We start from the raw sequence: 25,257 nt of genomic DNA, 5'->3' as shown, positions 1-25,257 counted from the left end.
TTTGGTAAAGCTACTTTTTAGTTCAGTAATATATTATGCATAATTAAACTATTATTAAGACGCATTGATGTGTCTCAGGGCTTGTACAAGTAATATTGTACAAGCAGGGGTGTAGATTCCAGGGGGGATGTGAGGAAGGTAACCCCCCAATAATCAAAACAAGCAAGTACAATCCCCCCAGTATTTATACCGTGATCAATGGAAACATGTAAATTCACATGTAAAATCCAAATCTACGCCCTTGTCCCGTACAAACCAGGGCTTTTATGCTCACCATCAATGCTCACTAACTTGCAAATGTATATTATCACAGACGTTGTTGTGTTGCAGGTTCAACGTATTTATGTAAATAGAGGATGATAAGGCTTTTGGGTAAATAAGCTGCCAGGATTTGCAGATTTATTTACGATTAACATACACACACACACAGAGAGAGAGAGAGAGAGATCACACACCATTTTAAGATTACGTATTCAAGGGCCCGGGGCCGAGGATTGTACACAATTTAAAATACAAACGGAATCAGGAATTGTTCTAAATAAAAGGATTCTGTTGTTAATGTTGTTGATATTTAGATCTAAGAGCCATGTTAACAACTTTCAAGTTCTCTGGGCCATGTATTGCCTATCCCCGGTGCAAACGATGTACAAAACCTTTTGCTTATATTTTCATAAAAAATGCAGAGCATTTGTTGCTACCTGTTGACCACGAGTCAGAATGTGATTTCAAGCTTTGCCGATGTTGAACAGAAAGGTAAAGCCGTGTGAGCTCCAAAAATAAAGCCATATAAACAATTTAACATCAGTCTTTCTAGAGTTTTTTTTGTTTGCATTCAATTCACTCCTTCACACTGTATCCTGAACATCTAGACAAAAGATCACACTGGTGTTTTTTGATCAATGCTTTTTAACAGGTTATTTGTTGTATGTTTTGTCACAGATACAGGTGTTTTCTCATACTAATATACCCAGACTCTGATGTCTTCATAGGTCTTGTTCTCACCAGTAAACACTCTTTTACCAGTTCTTAGTCTCTGAGAATGTAATCCACCTGAACAGACGTTTAGATTTTAATAACAAATGTACAGTAGTTATGATAAAACATCTTTAGAGAAATGCAATTGCTGATCTTGCAGCGTTTTTTCCAGATGTTTTCATATTTTTGCTGCTTGTTCAATTTACTTCATTAAAATGAACTAAAGCAACACAGTTCTTGAACATTTTGTCACAACTTGATTTCATTGTGTTCTATCCATTTAAATGTGTAAAATGGAAGTTTACTTAATCCATTTGAGCTGGGACTACATGATTACATTTTGTGGTGTTAATGTAGCAATGATGGGGCAGGGATTTCCATTTCTCAGCATGTTTTGCATGGCACTCGATAGAGAGAGTAAATGTTAAAATTAAGTGTTATTTGATGTGTCTTTGTGCTAGATGAATATAAAGGGTGATACTAGTGTTTAATGTTTTGTTATCTTGAGTTTCTGTTATGTTGGAGTTTTGGGGGGTTACCATTATGGTGAAGAGTGGAGCTTGAGCTAACGATGAGAACAGATAAATGTTACACATGTAATAAATTACTCACTTCATTGATCAAATGCTGTGCTAACTATAGCATAGTTATTACATTCTATAGTGCTTCCAACCAGCATGAATTTAGCATGCTAACATTGACTTTCACTAGTATAATTTATTAGAGTTATATTGACTTATCTAATTTTGTTGGATTTACCCAATGCAGCTGTTCTTTCCACACAAAGTGTTTGTGTTGAGAGTAGGCTACATAGTAAATTTAAGTAAAGAAAACTAATTTCAAACATGTGAAACCCCTGTCCACTATTCAATAAAGTTCAATCAAAGAGCTACTTTTTGAGTGTTTCAAACTGATTTTGAAGGATTTTGCAGTTGAAAAAATAAAAATAAAAAATCACCATGATGGTAATCCCCAAAACACCAACATAACAGAAACTCTTCTAAATTTCAACATAAAAATTAAACACGTTTTTTTTTTTTTTTTTTTTTTGTGCACCCAATGAAACATGACACACAGAGTGGCTAAAAGATTAACAAAATTACTTCCATATTTATTGCATTTTTTCAGTCTATGTATAATTTTTAAACCCATTGGTTTAACTCTAAACTGTTATGAAATATTCACAGAACATCCTTACAGTGAAATGGAAATTACTGGTAAGATTTGGTAACCTGCAATTCTCAAATGTTGTCTTTAATGTAACCATGGAAGAAAATTCCAACAGAACTTTGGTACCTTTATTCACTGCAACATTTGCAGTTATTTCAAATATTAAATAATCATATAGATCTTGAATCCTCAAACATATTGTTCTACTCTAGATCATCAGACAAACAGTCTATTATCATAAAGGGACATGAAATCAGAAAATAAGATCATCAGACTACAGGTTCTTTCTTCAAATGAAAAAGATCGCTTATTTCTGTGTTCAGAATGTTTCTCGTTGAATCCTTTTTAGTGAAAATATTAGTATTTGCACATAAAAGCATTAAAATCGTTGGCTATAGCCTATAGCTGACGAATTATTATAGCTAATTATTGTCTTACAATATTCCGACTGTCGACGTGCATATGGACTATTGAGAAATATATCGACATGTTTTGATTTGATCTAGAAAATCTTGCCGTGAAATTACAATCGTAATGTGACGAAATTAGTTATTAATATGCAAAGAAAAAACCCAGTCGAATCAACAGCACAAAAGGAAATTAATTTGGTGAAAACACGTTGATACCTTTCAGTTTGGATCATTGCTTTTTGCCATTTAAATTTTCAAAAAATAAAATAATAAATGAAAGATCTACAATTCATTTAATAAACAATATAACACGTAGGCCTTATATTTCCTATTTCAGATCACGTGCAATTACATGAAATCCAAAGACTGCCATGACTAATTCATCTCTTTTTATTTGAGGAATGCTTACATAAATGCCACAGACCACATTAATAATTCTACATTAATTATATATTTCTTCGCTTTTGTATTTTATATGAAACCCAGATCTCAGCTTATACGTGTAATTGATTTTTAACCATAAAGTTTTGTTTTTTTCTGATGTTCAGCTGGTGCATAATCTTCATAACGTTTACTGAATAAAGCAGCCTGTGTGATATGTTAAATAAATAAATGGAACGAATAACTGTCTGTAAGCACCATGGTACATTTAAGCCACTTTGAAGAGAATTAGCCTATTAATCAACTAAAACATATTCACCTTCTTTTTTCTTTACAATAATAATAAATAAAAAAAAACTAAGCCTTGTTAAGCCTACCTACTGGTGATGTAACTGTGCTAAATTAAAATAACTATAATAACAATCCAATAAATCGAATAAATCTTACAAATCCAAGTTATAAAACGTTTATGAATTCATGTTAAATAATGAAGCCGAAAGGCTGTATTGTCGTTAGACAGAAACGGTCGCCAGGTGTCGCTGTAGTGCAACAACAGAAGAGATCTGTGTGCTGCTGGTCACACTTACTGTATATTAGGCTACTGAGTTTATGTCACAATGGAAAACGTCGAAATACAACAGCTCAAGTCTGAGATCATAATAGTTTTTAAACAGGACAAAAAATAATGAATAAATAGAATTTTTAAGAATATAAAAACAAATAAACAAAACAGGAATTTGGCTAAGCACATTGTGACATCACACTGTTATGCCTTCAAAACTATGAGGCTAAATTAACACTGATTTTAAAACATGACTCAAAAGGTCTTTAACCTCTAACAATAATGCCCATCCCGTAATCGCTGGTTTTAATCAGAACAAACTGGGGGTTAAGTGTGTGTGTGTGTGTGTGTGTGTGTGTGTTGTTACTCGGCAATTTTCCCCTTTAAGTCCTAAAAAAATAACAACAAAGAAACAACGCAAAACTAGCTGGTTAATATCAGTTCTTTTTTGCATTACAAATAATAGACATACATGTATATGTAGGTTTACATATTTAATTTTGAATGCACTCAGAACGCGCCAGATTTTTCATTTTTATCAAATAAAATAAAAAGATGTATTTTTTATTTTTTGTATGTATAATTACCATTTTTCAAAAGATAAAAATAAATGCTTGCTTCTCTCTTGTCTTGTCCTCTTACTCCAAAAACCAGCATAATGGAGGGATTTAGACATGCGTATAAGAGAGCATTCATGACATTCACCATGGACTCATCAAGACATCTGATTGGAACGCAGCTCTGACGCTTGATTCATACTTATTAAAGCAAATTGCATTATACAATTAAATATTACAAAAATCTAAGAATGTAAATGCGTTAATGTTACGGGATTCTTGCTATCGACAGTTACGTTATCCTATACATAAAAGTTATCTTCAAAAGAGTTTATTTGCTTTTTATTCCTTTTTCAGCCTCAGTTGTCGAGTCTACAGACACACAATCTATAACTGTAACAAAAGATCACTTTTTTACAAGGTGATATTATAATAAGCAAAAATACATAAAATCCGATTGAATAAAACTGGGCTATTCTGTGCTGTTCAAGATTAAATTCAGTTTGATTTCCATGTGCAAAGTCACATGACAACATTTCTAAGACAGTTTAGTATTGTAATAAAAAGCTCTAGATAAGAAATGTCGACATCTCGTTTTAAACTACAGTTTATATGATCTTATAAACTCTCATCAAAATACTCACCTGCAGAAAAAAAAGCTTTGAAGTGCTTTCAGATTCTAAAAGAATGCAGAAGAGATCCTGTAAAGCAAATCTACCTGGTGACAAACACAAAGCAAAATCAGCCACCTCATTATAGGCGTTAATTTCTCCGCAATTATTTCCTACTTCCTTTTTCCAACGACATTAAAATCCATCCAGATTAAAATCTGTTTCGTTTAAAATATAAAACTCTTCAATGAACAATCCCCCCCTAGAAAATTACGAATTTTGCACGAGACATTGTTTCGTCTCCTAGTCATTATATTATGGCTTGATTTGCATATTGAGCAGCACTAATTTCCTCGGTGTGCCTAAATATGGCTGCACGTAACAAACAAGACCACGTCATTGAACGTGACCCCCCTCCATGCCTGCATCAAGTGAAAATAATAAAGCAAAATAATGATAAATAAATTCAAGGAAGAAAATAATCACTCTTCATTCATATGAAATGGATTATTTTAGTCGTATTATGGAAAATAACAGTGGGTAAGCGTCAAAGAGAAGTGGGTTATGGCGTGGACATACAGACATGATGGCAAACGAAATGCATTTTAAACACAAGGAATTACACCCTCACACATTGCTTTCAGGTGACTCACTTTGTCGCACCTGGTAACATCATAACGCCATTTGGTACCATGAACAGCTCATTTGCAGAAAAACTCAGTCCTAATGGGGAAATTGTGCAAGTTTGGCCAGCTGAGTGCAATATCAATTTCATTTCACGTCTAATGCAGAGGTAAAAGGGGTGGATCATGAATTTGCCCATGCCCCCCTCTCCCCAAAACCCACCCAAACTTGCAAGGCTCGCGCTGCACTTTCCATTTGCTCTCGAGCGCAGGCATCACAGTGAGGGTGAAGTTCCTCTCCTATTCACCTCATCATCCAGTGGATGGAATAAAATTGTTTTAAACCACGATGTCACGTGCATATTAAGCAGAAATGTCGTGGATTTGATTTTGTAATCGAGGAAGCTCGTCTATCTATTTCACATACAGATGACTGGCGACCTACAGCATCTTATAATGCCACTGAGATTCCAGGGACCATGTAAGTACTTTATGTTTGCAATGTTGTCATAAAATGCAACATGATATCTATAGTTTTAGCGTTATTGTACTTATAGGGAGGAGGGAGGGGGATAAGATGTTTGGCCACAGTTTGGCCCTAATTTATCGGACGTCCTTGCCATAAAAATATGTAAAATTGTCAGTAAATCAAAAACGCAAAATATGTAATCATTTCCTAACATAATGGAATAGTAGTTGGTCTTGTTATTTGTTTATGAAGTAATAGGCAAGATACATTAACCTGATTACATCTCGTTATCAAAACTTATATATATATATATATTATTGTGGCATAATGGTGATATCGAAAAATCTTTGTATTAATGCACATGCTTCATTGGCCTAGAAGTCATCGGCTTGCATAGATTGTACAGGACATGATAATGGATAAATAAGTGTTAATTGTAATCTCAGTGTGACGTCACACTGAACACCGTAAGTGGTTAATTGCTTCAGGGCGACCACAAAAGATCCACGTATAAATATTATTATTATTTTGCTGTAAAACTGCTCAAATCTGCTAAAAGCTTTCAGTTATTTAAAGAACAATTTGACCATTTGGTTAACTTACAGGATCATTTTGAGGTTGGAAAAATAAAGTAAACCTTTGTACGTCTTTATTCAGCTCATTTTATTTTCTTATTTAAGATTATAGGGAAATCTTTCAGGCGTTTGTATTTATTATTATTATTATTATTATTATAGAATATCGTACAAATGGAAACCATTTATATAACCTTTATGTGTGTATATGTGTCGAATGTGCAAAGATAACCAGGAAAAAATGCACAAGGCTATATTTAGAAATAATGAAATGCATATATTTAGAGATTTGCTTTACTAATTTGCATGCTGAAACTCTCCAGTGAGAATGTTTTCTCATTTGTTGTGTGTTATATCATATTTACAATTTGAGGGAGGCGAAAGAGTTGAGATCACAAGTGTGTAACTGCTGCAAAAACTAATCAAATTAGGTAAAGGCAAATTAAAGGGCGAAAATCCTCAAGTTTAGCCCCTTTAATGCTTCCTGTAGGTTACGTGTTCATATTGGAGTCTTTAAGTTAAGGCAGGCCTGTTTACATTGCAACAGATCATGAAGTATCTTCTGAAATCTTCTCATAATTAAAATGCATGCATGTAGCGTCCCATTTTACCTCTGCAATGACACTATAGGCTCTTTATAAACCTTTGTAAGTACTTCACTCTTAAAACGAACAGACACTGTTACAAAAGGGGGGTAAAAAATAGAGAGTCTATAAAGCCACATTGCAGAAGGTGCGCGTGTCCGTGCGCGTCTCCAATCATGAGCATTTAAATTCCCGCGACCCCGAGGCCTCTGACCTCATGATGTTCGCACGCATTTTGGGGACAGACTTTAACCCCATTCAGTGCGTCAATTCTGTCATCCGTGAGTACGTCACGAGCAGTGTGCCATCAGGACGTCATAAGGATGTTCAACTGCACATAGTGCTGAGCAAGAGGACCAATATGCCTCTGGATCAAACCTGCGCATCTTTTACGCATAGGACGATAGGCAATTTTAAGCTCTAAAAACCAAGCAGGTCTGTGTTTAGCTAGTACGCCGCTGTTGCTCTGTTCCCAACGCTTTCGTTATGCCTTGTTTTTTTTTTTTTTTTGCTGCGTTCACGTTTATTCTCTGGTCTGGATACGCAGGATTTCATGCGTACCGCACTGTAAATCCAGCCAAGCCAATCTCTGACTGAAATAAAAGCATCACTGCTCCATAGCAGTGAATGGATGGATGGATGGATGGATGGATGGGTGTCTTGTCTTTTAGATTCACGTTCATCTTGAGGCGGTGCTTCAATTAGGAACTTCTAAAATTACGCACGGGAGCAAAGCATCGGATTGACCTCATTTTTTACAGGAGCTGATGAAGTGATGAAGGACATATCGCCGCGAGGAAGTTTCTATTTTTGCATAAAATTAATTACTCGTATCTGGTGACTTGGAGTAATTGGGGCAAATGGGAGAGGGGAGGGGTGGGGGGGCTTTGCACTTGTTATGTTGTGACACATCATGTTGGAGGCGCGTTGTTATCTTTGGTTATCTAGCTGTATGAGTGTGCTGGTCGTCATAAAGCTAGATAACCGAAAGTAAGAACCGCTTCAATCAGCATCAGCAACGTGGATCATTAAAAATATACTGCAGGTATTACTTGTGTATTAATGATAGGCTACATATATGCTATAAAGGTTAAATTGCACATGCACACGCTTCAGGGTGATTTGTTTATCGTGCATGCGCAAGAATATTGTAAAGCGTTTGGATAAAAGGATGCATACAAAAAACTACACTTTAGAAACAGTAATCAAGACAAAGGCTTAAGTTTGTTGTGAACCCACGTGCTCGCGTGAAGTATCGTTGACTCTGTTCAGTGGACTCATTCAAGCTCCTCAAATGCAATAACTGGGACATAATGGGACGGTGGAAGGAATGGATTGGCACACAAACTCATCCTTAATTGATGCGGTCGAGCGCACGTGGGGGAGATGATGTGAACGCCTGTAGACCCCCATTCCCACGCTCGAGGGCAAGTGGGCAATGTCTTGTCTGGGGCAGAATATGACAGACAGTCCCTTGCGGGGGGGTCCAAGTGCACCCTGCTCATCTGCATCTCTGTGCAGGGTGGAACAGCGTGAATGGATGATGCTGGAGAGCGTGTTTGTGACGGGAATGTGTAACGGGATGCTGTAGTTAGAAATCAAGGAACGAATTAACGGGCGACTCGTAAACAATCGACGACTAGGACGACAGTGAGGCCCCAAGTCCTGACATCTGATTTAGAGTCTCTCTTTCTCTCCCACACACACACTTAATTAAACAGCTGGCTACACAGGTTAGGTCTATAGCTGCTTTACAAAACTGTGCCATGGTTTCCACTGAAGGCCTACTTAAAGGCTACAGTTAGCCTATTGTTTTGCTGTATCTTTAAAACCATAATAAACTACAATGGGATCTGCTTCAAACAGAATAAGAGGCTTTTAGAATCTGTATTTATTATTTATTAAACTGTATTCTGGCAGAAACTATATACGGCTATTCAGAAATACAGGCTATGACATAATTAAAATTCAGAATAGAGAATGAATTCTGAAGAAATATAAAAACAACAATATCAATGCGGGAGTCTGACAGGGGCAGTTCTTGTTGGGTGTTAATAATGAATATTGACTCAGTTTTGATGGTCAGAATGAACTTGAATTTAACCGTGAAGCACGTGCTGGACTCTGAACTTTTGGTCCTTCGGGACCAAGGGCGTGAGAGGTGAAACAGGTCACCCTGGACAAGCTGGGGTCGAACAGAGTGGGCTCAGGTTAAAAAACATGAACAATATAGACCTATATTGTCTAACAAGACTCAAAACAAAAACAAAAATTGTTCAAATGTTTTTTCCAAAGTGGATGTTTACTATGGATGATATAGTATACAAATTTGATGATTTCACAGACAGTGCATTAAAAATATGTTCCAAAGATCACATTAAACAGTTGAACTGATCACATTTTTGTCCTATACAAAAATAACCATTGCTGGTAACAATAGTTACCATGCACAACAACAGAAGAAGAGTTAACTTTGCATTAAAAAGGGAAATTAAATGAAATGACTAAAATCTAAAACTCTAAAATCTTCCTACATACTAATGTATTATTATTTTAAAGTAAAAACAAAAACTTTAGGCTATAACTATATAGCAATTAGGCAGGAACTATGATTAACAAAAAAAAAAAAGAAGAAAAAAAAAAGGGATCAGTCAACTGCTTGTTCAATTTACTTAAATAAAATGACACAATTCTTGAACATTTTGTCACAACTTGATTTCATTGCGTTCTATCCATTTAAATTTGTAAAATGGAAGTTTACTTAATCCATTTGAGTTGGAACTACATGATTACTTTTTGTGGTATTTATGTAGTATTGATGAAGCAGGGCAGGGGATTTCCATTTCCTAGCATGCTTTGAACGGGACACGATAGGGAGAATAAATGTTAAAATGATGTGTTATTTGATGTGTTTTTTTGTGAAAGATTAATATAAAGGGGGATACTTGTTAGTGTTTAATGTTTTATGTTGCGGTTTAAAAGAGTTTCTGTTATGTTGGAGTGTTAAAACTCATCTCAAACATGTGGAACCACTGTCCATGACTGAATCAATTTCAGCCAAAGAGCTATGTTTTTGAGTGTATGGTAATTTTTTACCATTAGGGTGGGGAGGATATGTAATGACCTGCATTACTAATATTAAAATGAAATAAAATGACCTCTGAAACAAAATACATATGTTATTCAGTGGAAAGCTCATATTAATTACTTTGCTTGCTACCTGCTAGACATCTCACTGACCCACTGCGAAGGCCTTCGGTCACCATAAATAGCCCCTATTCACCATACAAGCAATAATGAATGAGTTCGATGCATGTTCACGCAAAAATAATCACTGAAATTATGCCACTCTGTTAGCCACCTACCATTCCAACACCTGAGCTAAATAAAGATACTGTAAAGCATTTAGTGACATGAGAAAGTTCACACACATTTTTATAGTTATGAGATGTGCCCACCCACTTATAGAAAATCTGTCATGTGTGATAACTCTTGTGCTGATTGGAGTTTCCATGGAGATGATGAGGCGAGCTGACTCCATATGGGCTAAAGGTGCCAGTGTGCCTATAGCTGCAATAAGTGTAATGAGAATCACCTTGTGTTACTGCGCTTTATTCACAGAGCACTGTGTTCATTACACTGATACAAACCTTTAGTCCCTCTCTGAGCAATTTATGTTGCCTTGTAGCATCAACATAATCTGTAATCAAAACTGAAAAGATATGAACATTTACATTAATATTCACAATAACTGCACAGTTAAAGATCAATTGTAATTTCTCAGCAAATCACACTTTTATATACTGTATATACTGTATGACTGGGCTAGAAATATAGTGGGACAATTTCCTCAAAATATCCAATATTAATATCTGATATTTGTATTTTCCTCTCAGTTTTACAAGAAATCTTGCTTATCTTTCCAAATATCTCCGACCGCAGTTATCAGCAGCTGCTAGTGCAATCTGCAAATGACTTTGTACTTCACAAACGTCGAGTCGACTCATTAATACAATGAGACTGTTAATTTGAGACTCTGGGATTTTAATGGAGAGGCACAAGGAGTGGCTTTTGTGTGCAAACAGAGTGATTGCAAAATATGACAATCAACACCCAAATTGTTGTTAGAATTAAATCTGCGACTTTCTAATCCCTACTGCATAGATCAAATAGGTCTGTAATGAAAAGAATGACAAAATAATGTATAAAGGCATATTTCTATATTGTGAAAAATGTTAGAGTTCTTCAGTAAATAAATCATTACAAAATAAAGGAATTAATCTGTCTTTGGAAAAACATTAAAAACCCTGAATTACGTGCTTGTTGATTGATAAGCAGATTAAAACATGGTTAATTACATTACATCCGACCCTTTTGATTCAATGTCAGTGGTACATGGGCATCTCCAAAAACGTCATTGTCCACCGTAGAAGCAATGCTTCCTATTTGCCACCATCTTATGGCTTTGGCAGTGGAGACTGAGAGGGCAATCCCAAAATGTCTGCTGGCACACACACACAACCACACACACACACACACACACACACATCGCGTGCTTTGCATATGTCACAGCACAATGGCTGCATTTTACCATGAATACCAATTTTCTAATTAGCACCATTTTCATTGGTTTAGCACCCTGAGCTCCAGCGTATGATTGGTGCTAATCACACTGCCTGGAGATTCTCAGGAGGCTCAGGTTTGATGAACATTCAGGATCTTGTGTTTTGATTTGACGTTACATGTATAAACCACTTAAAAACTCATATAAGATTTATGCATTATTATTGTGGTGCTTACAGCGAATGAAAATTAATCAGCTCATGACTTTTGGCAAATCTCTGTTTCATGAGATCACAAACTTACTGTGCATTTGTTTTGAGAGCATAACATATCAGCACAGTTCATCTTTAGACTTTATACTCTTTAGTTTATCTTTAGTTTTATGAAGGTTTCACTTTGCACATTTTTTAAACATGCCCTTAATTACTTAGTACAGTAACACCAATGATAAGAAGTTTGATTACTTTTAGAATATGACGTTGGTGGCATGCATACAGTATGAACAGCAGAATTACAGATAGATGGCAGACACAGTTAATTATTAATTCACATTTAAGATATTCATGCCATAATAGGTGATTTTGATACTTGAGTCTATGTTTTACACATTTACAAATATCATTTAGCATTAACATTCCTTATACAGTAACACATTATCATAGTGCCCTCTATTACTTATTTTAGACTACAGGTCATACCATACATTAAATGTTATAACAGTAGCTTTACTAATGTTTTGTGAATGTATAGTAAATAGATAACTGATGCATAACATGTCCATGGACCTTTCTATATCAGTATTTTAGGTTCAAATTAAATAAATGTATAAAGGAAAGCTTATATCTTACTGTAGGTCACAATTCAACATTTCTTTAGCATTTTTTAATTTTATTTATTTATTGCCTTCAATAGTTCTTAAATGCTCTAAATAAGATACAAATATTCCATAGAATTAATATGAGCTCAAAAAAGCAAAATAATGTTTAAAATAATTTTAGATGGATTGCAGCATGCCACACTGCTTAACATGTCAACTTCCTAAAAGTATTTTATGTCAGCTACAAGAATACATGTAATTGTATGTGGTAACCCTGATTCTTATTATTTTAAACTAAGGAGCCATTAGTGTTACTTAGCTTATAGTTTATTTTATTTACAGTAAACTATTTTACAGAATGGGCTGCCATGTCATGTAACTATAACTAGCTATAAAACTGAACTTACAATCATGGTTGTATATGAGTGTGCTTGGTAAAGTTAATGCACAGAGTGCTAGACCTGTAAATAAATATGATTAAAAAAAAGAACATACAGGGTATTTTACTCAATGTGATTGCAATATCCTTAAATATAAGAAACTGAACTATACACTATATACTGCATAACTCAAAGAGTGGACCCAGTAATCTGCCTTTGTGATATAGCTGCACTTATTCTGTGTGTAATGTGAAATCTTTGTCTTTCTATGTGTGTTAGAGGCAGCTGGAGCAGTCACTCGCCCGCAGGAAGTAAACGCAGTGCGGGCTCATGAGTCTGATGCAACACGAGGTGAGTGGAGAGCCAGGGGGCAGAAAAACACATGTGAACATCCACTGAGGACCATTCCTAACCATGCACATGTACTGTACGCGTTCGCTCAACATTTAATCATATGTATGCAAATGTCCAAGACGAACTAAAATATATGAGAATTATTAATGCTAAGAAATGAGGCTAACAAACTGGAAAAAAATAAACAAAACAAAATAATCTTGGTGTAAAGAGTATGTTTGTGGTCATGTGGGTACAGCAGTGAGTGACACGACTTTGTGGGTTGTAAAGATAATTATTACATGCTAATAACTCTGTGTTGCTGTGCTAATGGCAATGACGTGTTTGAAAGGATGCCAGCACTTACGTCTTACGCTAGTTAATAGAATCATGAGCATGTTGCATTACAAGAATTAGTCTGGTCCAAGGACATGTTTATTGAGCCATAAGACCCAGCAAGTTTTTGTGCATGTGTGTGTGTGTGTGTTTGTGGTTTAGAAAACCAGGCCAAAGGCAACATTAAACCCCTGACCTATTTCTTCAAATCAAGACGGTAGAATTGGACTGCTATATTGTCAGAATCTTACTGAAGTATTTTATAAAAGCACACAGCCATTATATTTACAGAACTTTATTTGTTAATGAAAAGATAGATCGGAATAAAAATGTAAAGAATGAAAATGTATTCTATGTAATGTCTACAAAAAAATCTACAAAGGTTTGTAAAGATTATGGGTATAGGGGATAGAAAATATTATTCATTCTGTATAAAAACAGTAAAAGTCAATGGAAGGTCCACATGATGATAGAAAAACACGTGTCTGTGCATCTAAATAGTCAAAATGATAGAATGAAAATTTGAACAGCATAAAAATTACAACATAAAAACAACAACGGTCACAATAAATGCATTCATATTTTTACAAGAGCTATTTTGCTGAGTGTTGATAAACATGCACTGCTGTGCGAATATTAGCATCAGCTAATTTTCATCAAAAAAATTAAGTGTCTAAGTGTAAATGTATATATTTTTTATTTTTTTGTAGGGGGTGCATGCATTTGCACGAGCTCCATATTTTTTCTTGTGTTCCCACCCAGGGAACAAAAGGTTTGTGCATAATAAAATCATGCAAATGTATGCAAATTGCATAGCCAAAATAGGGTTATGGACTTGGTACTTCCCTTTGTGACGCAATCATCCCCCCTGACTGTGTACTTAAAGTACTGGCTTAAGCAGGAGACTCAATGATGTGAATGGACAAGAAAAAGACAGAATCAGGTGTCTCTTCCTGTGCCTTAATAATTCAATATTGATTTTACACTAAAATAAGAAAAATTTAGAATAAAAACTAAAGTTATTAAATTATCTTTCTTTGTGGAGAACAATATTTTATTCTTCTTTTAAAGAATAAAACAAAAACAAACAATGACTATGTACAGTGTTAACCTTAAGCCATGCTGTAGCTATTTTTATTTACATTTAGAAAATATCGATTTTTTTCAGTTTAAGATAGAAGAGTGTGTCTCACAAAACAGTTTTCTGGTCAACAAGAGTAAAGCAATAATGAACAGAACCCAAAAAAAATAAAAAAATTTTTTTTTTTTTTAATTCTCAAAAAACAAAGGCACACAACACCTGGTCTTTGGCTATTTTGAGACTTAATGTGAATAAACAGCTGCTCAAAATTAATTAATTAATTAATTAATATAAGTGTTCCATAAATATTTCAATACTGAGAAAGTTTGGAATTCGTATATTTACATTTTGAATTATATAAGAAATAAATGTGAAATATTTTTAAATATTTAAAAAAATTATATATACTTAAACTACATATTATTACCCACATAAAAATTATTCTGTACTGATGTAAAACTAAGATTTTATTTTAAACAGTAAAAAAAGGACATTTCATTAAGAAATAGCTACATTTATTCATGCATTGTTATTCAGGCTACATATTCTATTTGTTTATCGTCACATCTATTCTTTCCTTTGGCACATAAAGCTGCGTGCTGACACAAAGTGGGTCTTCTAGTCCAGACGAGAGGGCCTTCTTTCTCAGACACAATATGGCGAGATGCTCACAGGGCCAGCATGCAGACAGACGCCTCACAAGCCTCTTATAATGCGTGTCCACATTAACATTCTTGCATGTCTAATGCCAAGCTCGCAGCGGACATATACTGTCCAGAGAGCGTGTGAATGGGGCCGTTACAGCTAGCACACTCTTAATGATTTATTAATCTGTGAGGGCTTCAGCTGAATATTGCACCCTGGATTCAGAGCAGCTCTGCTGGGCAGATGGGCCGACTGACTGCAGACATGGATGCTCAAGGCATGCAGTGTGTGTATGTGCATGCTGTTGCAATACTGCAGGTCATGCAGAGTCTCAATGTAGCACTCCAGGTTATTTCAAAAGGCAATGATCTGTCACATAGACCAGGTTTGTTAATAAATGGGTTCATTTTCAAACTCATTTGAACATAGTGAGTTACATAGATTTTTAGGGTCAATTTCTAAAATAAATTGCATAATTTTGATACATGTCTAATGAAAAAAAGTGTACACAGGCAGTTGACATGAGATACTAATATACAGTAAACTGCAGAAAAATAAATTTTATTTTATTTTATTGCTTTGTGTAGGAAGCATTAGTAGTGTTTTAAAATTAGTTCTTGCCCAACAGTTCTGTTTTCCAAGATGCCAAACATTATGTAATGGATGCTTTATGATCTTTTATTGCACAAAGTTTAGTTCCATAAGCCTAGATATGTTGGGGAGGGTTTCTGTGTGCCATTATGTTAAACTGGTGCTCATATGGGCCTACTTTTACATGCTGTACAATACCAGGATTACTTTAGATGGATCTTACCCAAGGATTTACATCTGAAATGTGTTGTGTGAAAGTTTGCATGCAAATCATTGATAGTATATGAGTGCATGGATACAAGTGAACATAAACTGTTTGTTCTTGTAGAGCAAAACTCATCTGCATTTGATTTAAATGACATTTAAGATTGATTTTAGTGCTGTGATGCATTAAACTGGTGCACAAGTCACATAGTAGGCTCTATATACTTTGTCTGATTGCATTCATTCAATATGTTCTACTACACAGACGATCTTACATGTCTGAGTTGTATGACTGTATACAATGTATAGGGCATGTGATTGTCTAAAAACCTTATGCGATTTATCTAGCTTCCCACAAGACTATCTGTGTATAGATATAGCTGCTTTTTGAACTGGGATCTTTTGTTGAACTGGGAAAATATATGAAGTATTTTCTATTAAACTACACCAGCTCTCTGTTCCCATGTCTATCTGTCAGTGGATTACCAGCTTTCTGACGGACAGGCAGCGGTTAGTGAGACTGGGGAAATTCACTTCCAGCACTTGTACAATCAGCACTGGTGCCCCACAGGAATGTGTGCTCTCCCCACTGCTCTTCTCCCTCTACACCAATGACTGCATCACCAAGGACCCCTCTGTCAAGCTCCTGAAGTTTGCAGACGACACCACTGTCATCGGCCTCATCCGAGATGATGATGAGTCTGCATACAGAAGAGAGGTTAAACAGCTGTCTGTCTGCTGCAGTCAAAACAACCTTGAGCTGAACACGCTCAAAACAGTGGAGATGACAGTGGACTTTGGGAGGAACCCCCCAACACTGTCCCCCCTCACCATTCTGAACAGCACTGTGGCAGCAGTGGAGTCATTCATGTTCCTTGGCTCTACCATCTCACAGGACCTGAAGTGGGAGACCCACATTGACTCCATTGTGAAAAAGGCCCAGCAGAGGTTGTACTTCCTTCGCCAGTTGAGGAAGTTCAACCTGCCACAGGCGCTGCTGATACAGTTCTACTCAGCAGTCATTGAGTCTGTCCTCTGCACTTCAATAACTGTCTGGTTTGGTTCAGCTATGAAATCGGATATCAGAAGACTACAAAGGACAGTTTGGACTGCTGAGAGGATTATTGGATGACCCCTGCCCTCCCTTCAAGAACTGTACACTTCCAGAGTGAGGAAAAAGGCTCTGCCCACTACCTTTTTGAACAGTTGCCTTCTGGCCAACGCGTCAGAGCTCTGAGCACTAGAACCGTCAGGCACAGGAACAGTTTTTTCCCTCAGGCTATCCATCTCATGAACAGTTAAAACTGCCCCATCGAGCAATAATTATGTGCAATTCACAGTCTAGTCTTTTTATATTTTTCCAACACATCCAACCTCTTCTGCCATTACATTCCCTTGCACTGTATATAACAGATTTGTATTTAGATTTGCACTACGTATGTGTATGTATGTCTGTATGTATGTGTGTGTGTGTGTATATATATATATATATATATAATGTCTTATTGTGTATTCTATATATACTTTATTTTCTATTCAATTTGTATTTTATTTTTTTTATTCAATTTTTAATAATTTGTAATTATTATATGTCTTGTTTGTGCACTGGAAGCTCCTGTCACCAAGACAAATTCCTTGTATGTGTAAGCATTATGATTCTGATCTAATGTAAGGTAGTTACATTAGCAGAGAAAATATGACCGTTGAGCATATCAATGCATATTTATCATAGTGTTGGTATATTCTCTGCAACATACTGAAATGAAGTATTGTGACGTGCAAACACATACACACAAATGCAAGTGTGATAGGAAAAGCCATTTTCAGCTTTTAAACACAAATTTAACACAAATAAAGTTAAACTATGAAGTATTTTCACTCCAAAGTCACATAAAACCCTTTTTAAACCACAAATAAAACTGCTGAACAGTATGTGCAAAAGCTGTTTTAAAAGCATGTGTCATGTCTTGAAGGCCCAATTTTTGTTGTAAAATCAGTTTTTGGGATGGTAAATACATAAGTGAGAATCCATGCTGGCAGGTTATTGGCCTGATTGAGTTGTGCAGAATAAAATGTACTTGAGTGTGTGGACAAAATTTTGGCTGGTTTGCCAAGTTCCTTAAATACGAGCCTATACAATTACTGACATACAATTTGACCAAAAAAATCTTGTTTTGGGAGCTACGTGTTGCCATATCCACCTATATGTTCTAAACAAGCAATGTAAGTTGTCTAGTCAAACTTAACAATGGCAAAGTGGGGAAATGGTAAGAAAACCTATTAAAAAAATGGGAAAAAGACACAGATCTCAAAGCATAGATGATACCAGGACCTACAACTAGTCACATATACACATAAAAAAAAAAAAAGTTGTCATTACAGTTGTCACAAAGTCAAGGCATTATACCAGTACTTACAATAATTAACTATATATATATATATATATATATACACATACACTTTATATATATGTACTGTGATGATTTTCATATACACTATTTTGGCCATTTTAGGCAGAAAATATAAAACTAATCTGGCTTCCCAGAATGCTGGTTGAACATTTGTAGTTTTCTCCTTTATTAATGCCTCTCTGGGCGATCTTATATTTGAAAAATATATCATTAAGAAATTCCATGTCTTAAAAATTAGTCACTCCATTGATTGGCCAAAAAATCTTGTTCAGAGGACAACTTTTTTTATGAGCTGTCACATCCACCAGTATGTTCTAAAAGCGTGTTTTGCAGGAAAATATTAAGACTTCTTTTGTATTTTCTCTATAAAATGTGAGTTTCCTAGTCAAACTTAACAATGGCAGTTATGTTTGAAGTGAGGAAAATATAAGAAAACCTTTTTTTTTATTAAAACCTTTTTAACCTTTATTATTATTCATTTTTGGAAAAAGACAGATCTCATAGTATGGATGATACCAGCTAGTCACATTTACAAATAAATAAATAAATAAATGTTGCCGTTACAGTTGACGTAAAGTCTGATTTTCATACAGTACACAGTATTCTGGGTGTTTAAGGTGGAAAACATCAAACTAATCTGGCAACCCGACATGCTAGTCATATATATTTTCCATTTTTCTCTGCTGTATTGAGTGCCGATTAAGCATGGATATTTCAGCACTTTGAGAGATGCTGCTCTCACTCGGGTCCCATGCTGGAGTTCTGTGTTAAGAGTGGCGATGGAGAGGACAATGAAGCAGGGGAGGACAAATTGGAGGGGGCTCATGGTGGCCCAGTCAAAGGGACCATTGTGCTAGGGCGAGGAGCAGAGTTAATCAGGAGACCCAACAGTAATCAACGGTAGAGTTTGGGTCAGACAACTGATTGGGTAAACATCCATTGTTCTTGGCTGAGGTATCAAACAATGCCAGTATTGTACCCCAGTCTCTCATTAGAGTGTTCTGGGGGTTTACGAGCTCTCGGCTTGGACTGTTAAGAGCTTCGGAAGCGGATGAGAACCAGAGGGGTAAAGCCGGGTGGAGAGGGAGAGAGGAACAGGGCTTTCACAGTCCCCGCACCACAAAGCATTTTGGCCATGGGCCGCACAAGCCGCAGAAAAGAGAGAAAGGCCAAGCTTGTCATGACATCTTCACGTCAAAATCTCACGCAAAAGCTCTTGTTCAAGAGAAAAGGGGGGGGGGGGGGGGGGTTTGTTATCAACAGGGGAGGATGACAAGAAAATCAATTAGAGAAAGCAATCCAACTGTAGCCAATATCCATAAGTTTCCAAAAAATCGTTCGAAATCATTAAAATAATAAGCCACTCTACATTGTTTTATGGCATGACATGAGGTGGACCCTCTAAGCCCCTTAACTGTGGTAAAATCACTGTAATCCATGGCCCGTCGTGGCTTACTGCTTTTATAAAATGGTGACAATAGTAAAACCATAAAATACGCCAATGCACGTAATTTAAAGAACAGGTAATAGAGAGCATTTTAGATGGAGAACAACACCGTATTAGCGTGCATGAGAGGCGTAAATCAGGCATGTGCACAAGTAATCGGCTAATCAAGTACTTGTTCTGCACCAGCTAGTCAACTATTAAAAATACTCCTCAAATATCACAAATTCATTTTCCTTTCTGCATTTTCCTGCCATGGGCAATGCTGAATTATCCCATACTTTCCCTCTGGATCTTTCACCAAATCTCGCATTTACAATTGAGCCCACTGAGGGGCGCTGTGGATGTGTATCGTCGAGGTGTTGGATGAGAGAAGAAGACATGGTGGAGTCTTTGTGGTCTTTCAAGCAAAGTTAATTGTGGTAAAACTTGTAATATCTTGATTCTTATTGAATTCTACTCTATTGGTATTCGGTTCTTGTTGGAGTCATGCAAAGCAACAGACAAGGATCTGTTTTTATGGTGGAAAGGAAATGCGAAACGGTACAAGAAACTCGGAAGCTTATCAGACTGGTATGTGCATTAAATATCTAAACATGGGTAGAGCACATTTGATTAAAAGCCAACTGTCACCACTTGTTTTTTTTAATAATAACATGTGAAATTATAAAAATGTGATGGCCTTTATGTAAACTCTTACATATGTGCATTACCCTAATGCCATCAGTATTGGTTTTAATGTTTCTAAGTTCCAGTTAAGTGCAAATGTTTTTAAATATTATTATTACTATCATTACTGCATATTGTTCATTTAGAGAAGGAATTTTAGAAGAGAGTGAGAATAGTGATGCAAAGAATGTGACCAAGGGCAGGTGTCAGCTGCAAAAGTTCCTATATTCAGTGATTGTTTATATATGTTTGTTTAGTTCACTTTTTTGCCACAGTCATCTACTGAATACAGTGTAGAAAAGAACAAACTCATATGTACCAGAAGACAATTAAAAACAATCAACTTTACCTCCATATCAGAATTTCACTGAGACATATTCAACAGAGTATGATACACCATAGTTAATCACATTACTACATTCACCATGGCCAAAATACATAACATCCGAATTGTCCCCCATATTCAAAGATAAGTAACGTGAAATTTCAATGTCATATTTACCACTGAACTAGAAATGTCCCCGTTTTTCATTTCAGAAATCTGGTCACTTTAAGCTAAACTGGTGCAAAAGTAATGATGGTAAATTCAAGAATATACTACAATTAAAAACCTCTGTAAAACATCTGTTCCACATTAGGAAAAAAACAACAAAAAAAACAACAACTAAGCAACGATACTGGGGTGAAGATTCTCATGTTTTACCTGATCATTACCTCCATTGTGCACATGTTCATGTGTTAGCAATGCTCTCAAGAACATTTCTCATTCAGGATAGCATAACATTGCATTGAGTAAAAATATGATTTCAGGTACATTTGATCATAAATTCTCTCATAATGATGCCAATTCGCTGAAGTTAAGGACTTTAAGGCAAGTCAGTTCACTCAGCGGCTATCTTGGAAATGCCCCTCGGGCAGCTATTTTCTCTTTAGGCTTTCAAAGATTTTCAAGGATTTGGTGAATAATTACTTAAATTTCCAACTGTTCCTCACATAATGTTCCTCAAATAAAATCATATAGCTCGAGAACACTAGAAATATTGCACACAAGTTGTATTGACTGCTTTTTTGTGCTTTTAGTGCTTTTTGGCGGTTGACAGCCCCTGGTTGCAATCTACTTTCATTGTGCTGAAGATTTTTGCAGTTTTTTAAAACTTATTTTGAGTTCCAGGCAAAATAAAAGTCATACAGGTTTAGAATAACATGAGGGTGAGTAAATGATGACAGAATGGTCATTTTTGGGTAAACGATCTCTTTAATAGTGTCACCTCTGTATGTGCTCCTCTTATTCCGAGAATTATAGTTTCATGCTTCTATATGAATCAATTTTAACATGAGATGCAAACCTTTGGCACAGATTTAGCACAGCATTCCATCCTGACCAATCAGAAATCAGAGGCAAGGAGAGAGAGAGAAAGAGAGAGAGAGAGCTTCACATAGCACTCTCAGCAGCCCTCCCATGAAGAAAGCATGAAACTATAATTAGACAGTGGCCGAGTTTGACTCAAAGATAATTTTCCGTGAAACCCTTTCATCTTCCTGTACACTCACCCACCTAATTTTACATAATAGTAAGACACGGCAGGCATAAAATCTCTCTTTAAGTCACAATGTGGCCTCTATACGTACATCTGTTTAATGAGTATGTATGTGCTGAAAATGGAGGTCTTTTGTTCCATTTTAAAATTTGGGAATTTTCTGAGCACTCTAAAAATGTTTCTACTCTTTTGTGTGTCAGACTGCATATTGGGTTGAAAACAAGTCTTTCTTGCAGGGATACATTTCACTAGTGTGCGAAATGCGAAAAGAGGAACTACAATAGCATCTGCCACACCGAGCCATTAAAGAGACAGTTCACCTAAAAATGAAAATGTTGTCATCATTTTCTCACTCTCAAGTGTATTAAACTTCTGTTAATGTGACATATTTCCAAGTGAATAATTAGCACGAAGAGGAGTAGAGTGTGATTTTAACCATCAGGATTTAATTTTATCGTATAAAATATCACATTATATTACCATGATTTTAGTGGTTAATATGTTTACATTATTAATGATTTTTGATGATAAACTTCCTGTTTTCATAACCTCACTGCTGGTCTTTGGCATAAGTGAGATAAACATTAATTATGACATCACTTCCTCAAGCTGGCAAGACCTGCGACACTTTTGACTGCTGTTCAGAGTATTCAGACAGAGAAAATGACTACAAACGTGAAGCTACAAAGAAAAGAAAGACTTGTGTGTGTGTGTTTCTGTGTGTGTCATAGGAGGGGGTGCTGTTACACTATACCAGTTTTTTTCTGCGATATGCTGGATCAAAGTGGACAAAAGAATGCAAATCTTGTTGCTCAGTTCTTACAGGCTTTGTTCAAGAGTTTGACAGACAGATGAGATGCGTGTGAGGTTTTGTTGCCATCTGTGATACTAACCTTGGGAAACTGTACCTTAATTAGCATAAGAATAATTGATACATTAAATTATCTTTACAACCACAGAGGGTTGTGTAGAAGAGGTGTTCAGATGCAAATAAAGGGTTTAGAACCAATACAGAGAAATAAAACGCTAAATAACACAACAAAAGAAATGAAAGGCCAACCAGATATTAAACAAAACCAATTATTGTTGATTTAAAATACAGTAAACATAGAAAATATTGTTTTAGACAATTTTCTCACTTTGTGAGGGACCGTTTCTAATTTTAGTACAACTACAATTATAACAATTTTGTTCATTTAGTTACAGTAGAAAATGTTTGGTTTAAAGCTTTTGCACAATTTGCACAACTAACCCAGGCCAGTTATTTTTATTACGTAATTGATTAAGGTACAATTATATTAGAAGTACATTAACAGTTTATATTTCCAATATGCATTTAGAAAAATCACTTTTGAATTTGACTGAACATATCAAACGATGTACGTGTTTCTCAAAAGATCACAGAATCGCTCATTTTTATTGTATACGCAATGACCAGACAGGCATCAAGGGGTTGCAAGCACTTTATATTCTAATTCGTTCTCATACAGTCATAAAATTTAAAGGAATATTCCCAGTTCAATACAAGTTAAGCTCAATCGACAGCATTTCAATTTCAACTCGTCCCTTAATTATAAAAAAGAAAAAAAGCAGTAACAGTAAGACATTTACAATGGATGTGAATGCACCCAGTCCAAACAACATTAACATTTTACTGTTTCAAAAGTATAGCCATAAGACTTCACATTATACATGTTAACATGTTTTGCATGTGATAAAATCACTTACGGAGTTTACCGGCATTACGTCATCATGGCAATAAAGTTATAATATTGAATATAACTTTACACCGATAAGGTTAGGAAATGATTTTATTATACTAAAATCGGGTAAACACATACAAATGTATTCAAACGCAAGGGCTTATGGGTATTCCACACAGCTGCAATTTTGTACTTGATAACTGTTAGTAGTACTCAAAGCCAAAGTTTAAAGAAACTATTGTATATATTTGAGTTATGATTCCAAAATGTGACAATTCAAGTACTGTTTAATTTGGACCACTTAAATGGTTTTATTAATGACAACTTCAGGGTTTAGAGAGTTACAGTAACTTAATTTAAACTAGTAAGGATAGTAAAAAAAAAAAAAAAAAAAAAAAAATCAAGCTTATGTTGAGTAAACTAACTTTTTTTCACAATTTAAAACCAATAGTGGTTAGGTGTGTGGAACTTCAATGTGTTAAGAAGACTGACTCTGTAAGCAAACACTCTAAGATTCATGACTTTAAAAATAGCATTTAAACCTGTAATGGGTTTTCATGTTGGCTACATTAAATCAATGCATTTTTCTGTGTTGCAATCCAGAGGGATTTAATAAAACTGACTCTCTTTGAATTGAAAATGCTTGCAGGTTTTTTTTATTTGTTGCAGATTGACCCTGGTCATACCCCTATGATACATTATTACATTCATTAGGCTATAGTGCGAATTAAAAGTAATCGCTTTCCCCTGCCATGATCAATGATGGTTTAATTTCACTTATAAATTAGTATTTCCGCTTCTCATTCCAATGTCTCATAAAATGGCAGAAAATTCTCCATAGCCAAAGGCCAACCGGACATCCACAAAGAATGATTTAAGTCGAAAAAAGATATGTCAAGAAATGGTGCAAGAAAATGAGAATCTCTACTGATCTGCCAGGCACATATTTGTCTTGTATGGAAGTGGGTGGCAGTACATCCTTCTCAAAACTTCCTCTCGAGCTCATCACAATGTGTTCGTTAATTACAGGGAGCTCAGTAAATCTCACGTGTCTCCTCGAGAGTTTCAGAAGAGATCTCAACAATATCTCAAACGTCTGCAATCAAAAAGAAATCATTGAGATTTCAATATAAACTCTTCTCATAAAATGACCAAATGACCTGATCTTTGCAATCCACATTAATTGTATGGCTCTATACTCTTACTGTCTCATTTGTGTCTATTTTTATTTTCCTGAGGAACTTTAAGAAAAACACCTGAAACAAGTTGATACGTGAATGAAACATAGCTGAGAGCTCAAATATTTTTACTTTGACTCTGAAAATGTTTGTGCTTCACATTTAAAGTGTGTTTCTATTTTTGTTTTTTTAGGGGTGGCAGAAAAATGGAGGATGTTCAAAATGAATGAAACAATCTGATCCGGATCCTTTCGCATCAACGATGGTGAAACATCAGTCAGAGCTCACAACTCCAACACCTTATATTTGTGTGCACCTATGTCCTGATAGTTCCATTTCAAGGGGTAAAATATAATAGAAAGATACAATATTAAATATAATATATATATATATCAATCTTAATGTTTACATGGTGCTACATTTTTAAAATTGAAATAAACATTGATA

The 25,257-nt window shown here is 35.5% G+C and overlaps 1 protein-coding gene and 1 long non-coding RNA gene across 6 annotated transcripts in view; both read left to right on the top strand.

Moving 5' to 3' along the window:
- Positions 1–1,217, top strand: part of LOC127434063 (myocyte-specific enhancer factor 2C-like) — a 66,678-nt gene extending 65,461 nt beyond the window's left edge. For all 5 annotated transcript variants that reach the window (XM_051686516.1, XM_051686518.1, XM_051686520.1 and 2 more), the window contains one exon: positions 1–1,217. This exon is cut by the window's left edge and continues 664 nt beyond it. The gene's annotated coding sequence lies outside the window, so the exon portion shown is untranslated.
- Positions 1,218–5,531: 4,314 nt separating this feature from the next.
- On the top strand, positions 5,532–25,257 carry LOC127434071 (uncharacterized). The gene is made up of 3 exons (XR_007895977.1): positions 5,532–5,770; positions 12,957–13,028; positions 25,004–25,257. It is a non-coding gene; the product is annotated as an uncharacterized LOC127434071 (long non-coding RNA).

This window comes from Myxocyprinus asiaticus, chromosome 43 (genome assembly GCF_019703515.2).
Source record: "Myxocyprinus asiaticus isolate MX2 ecotype Aquarium Trade chromosome 43, UBuf_Myxa_2, whole genome shotgun sequence".
In the NCBI taxonomy this organism is placed as follows: Eukaryota; Metazoa; Chordata; class Actinopteri; order Cypriniformes; family Catostomidae; genus Myxocyprinus; species Myxocyprinus asiaticus.
The sequence above is the reverse complement of the archived record's forward strand: the minus strand, read 5'-3'. Positions and strand labels throughout refer to the sequence as shown.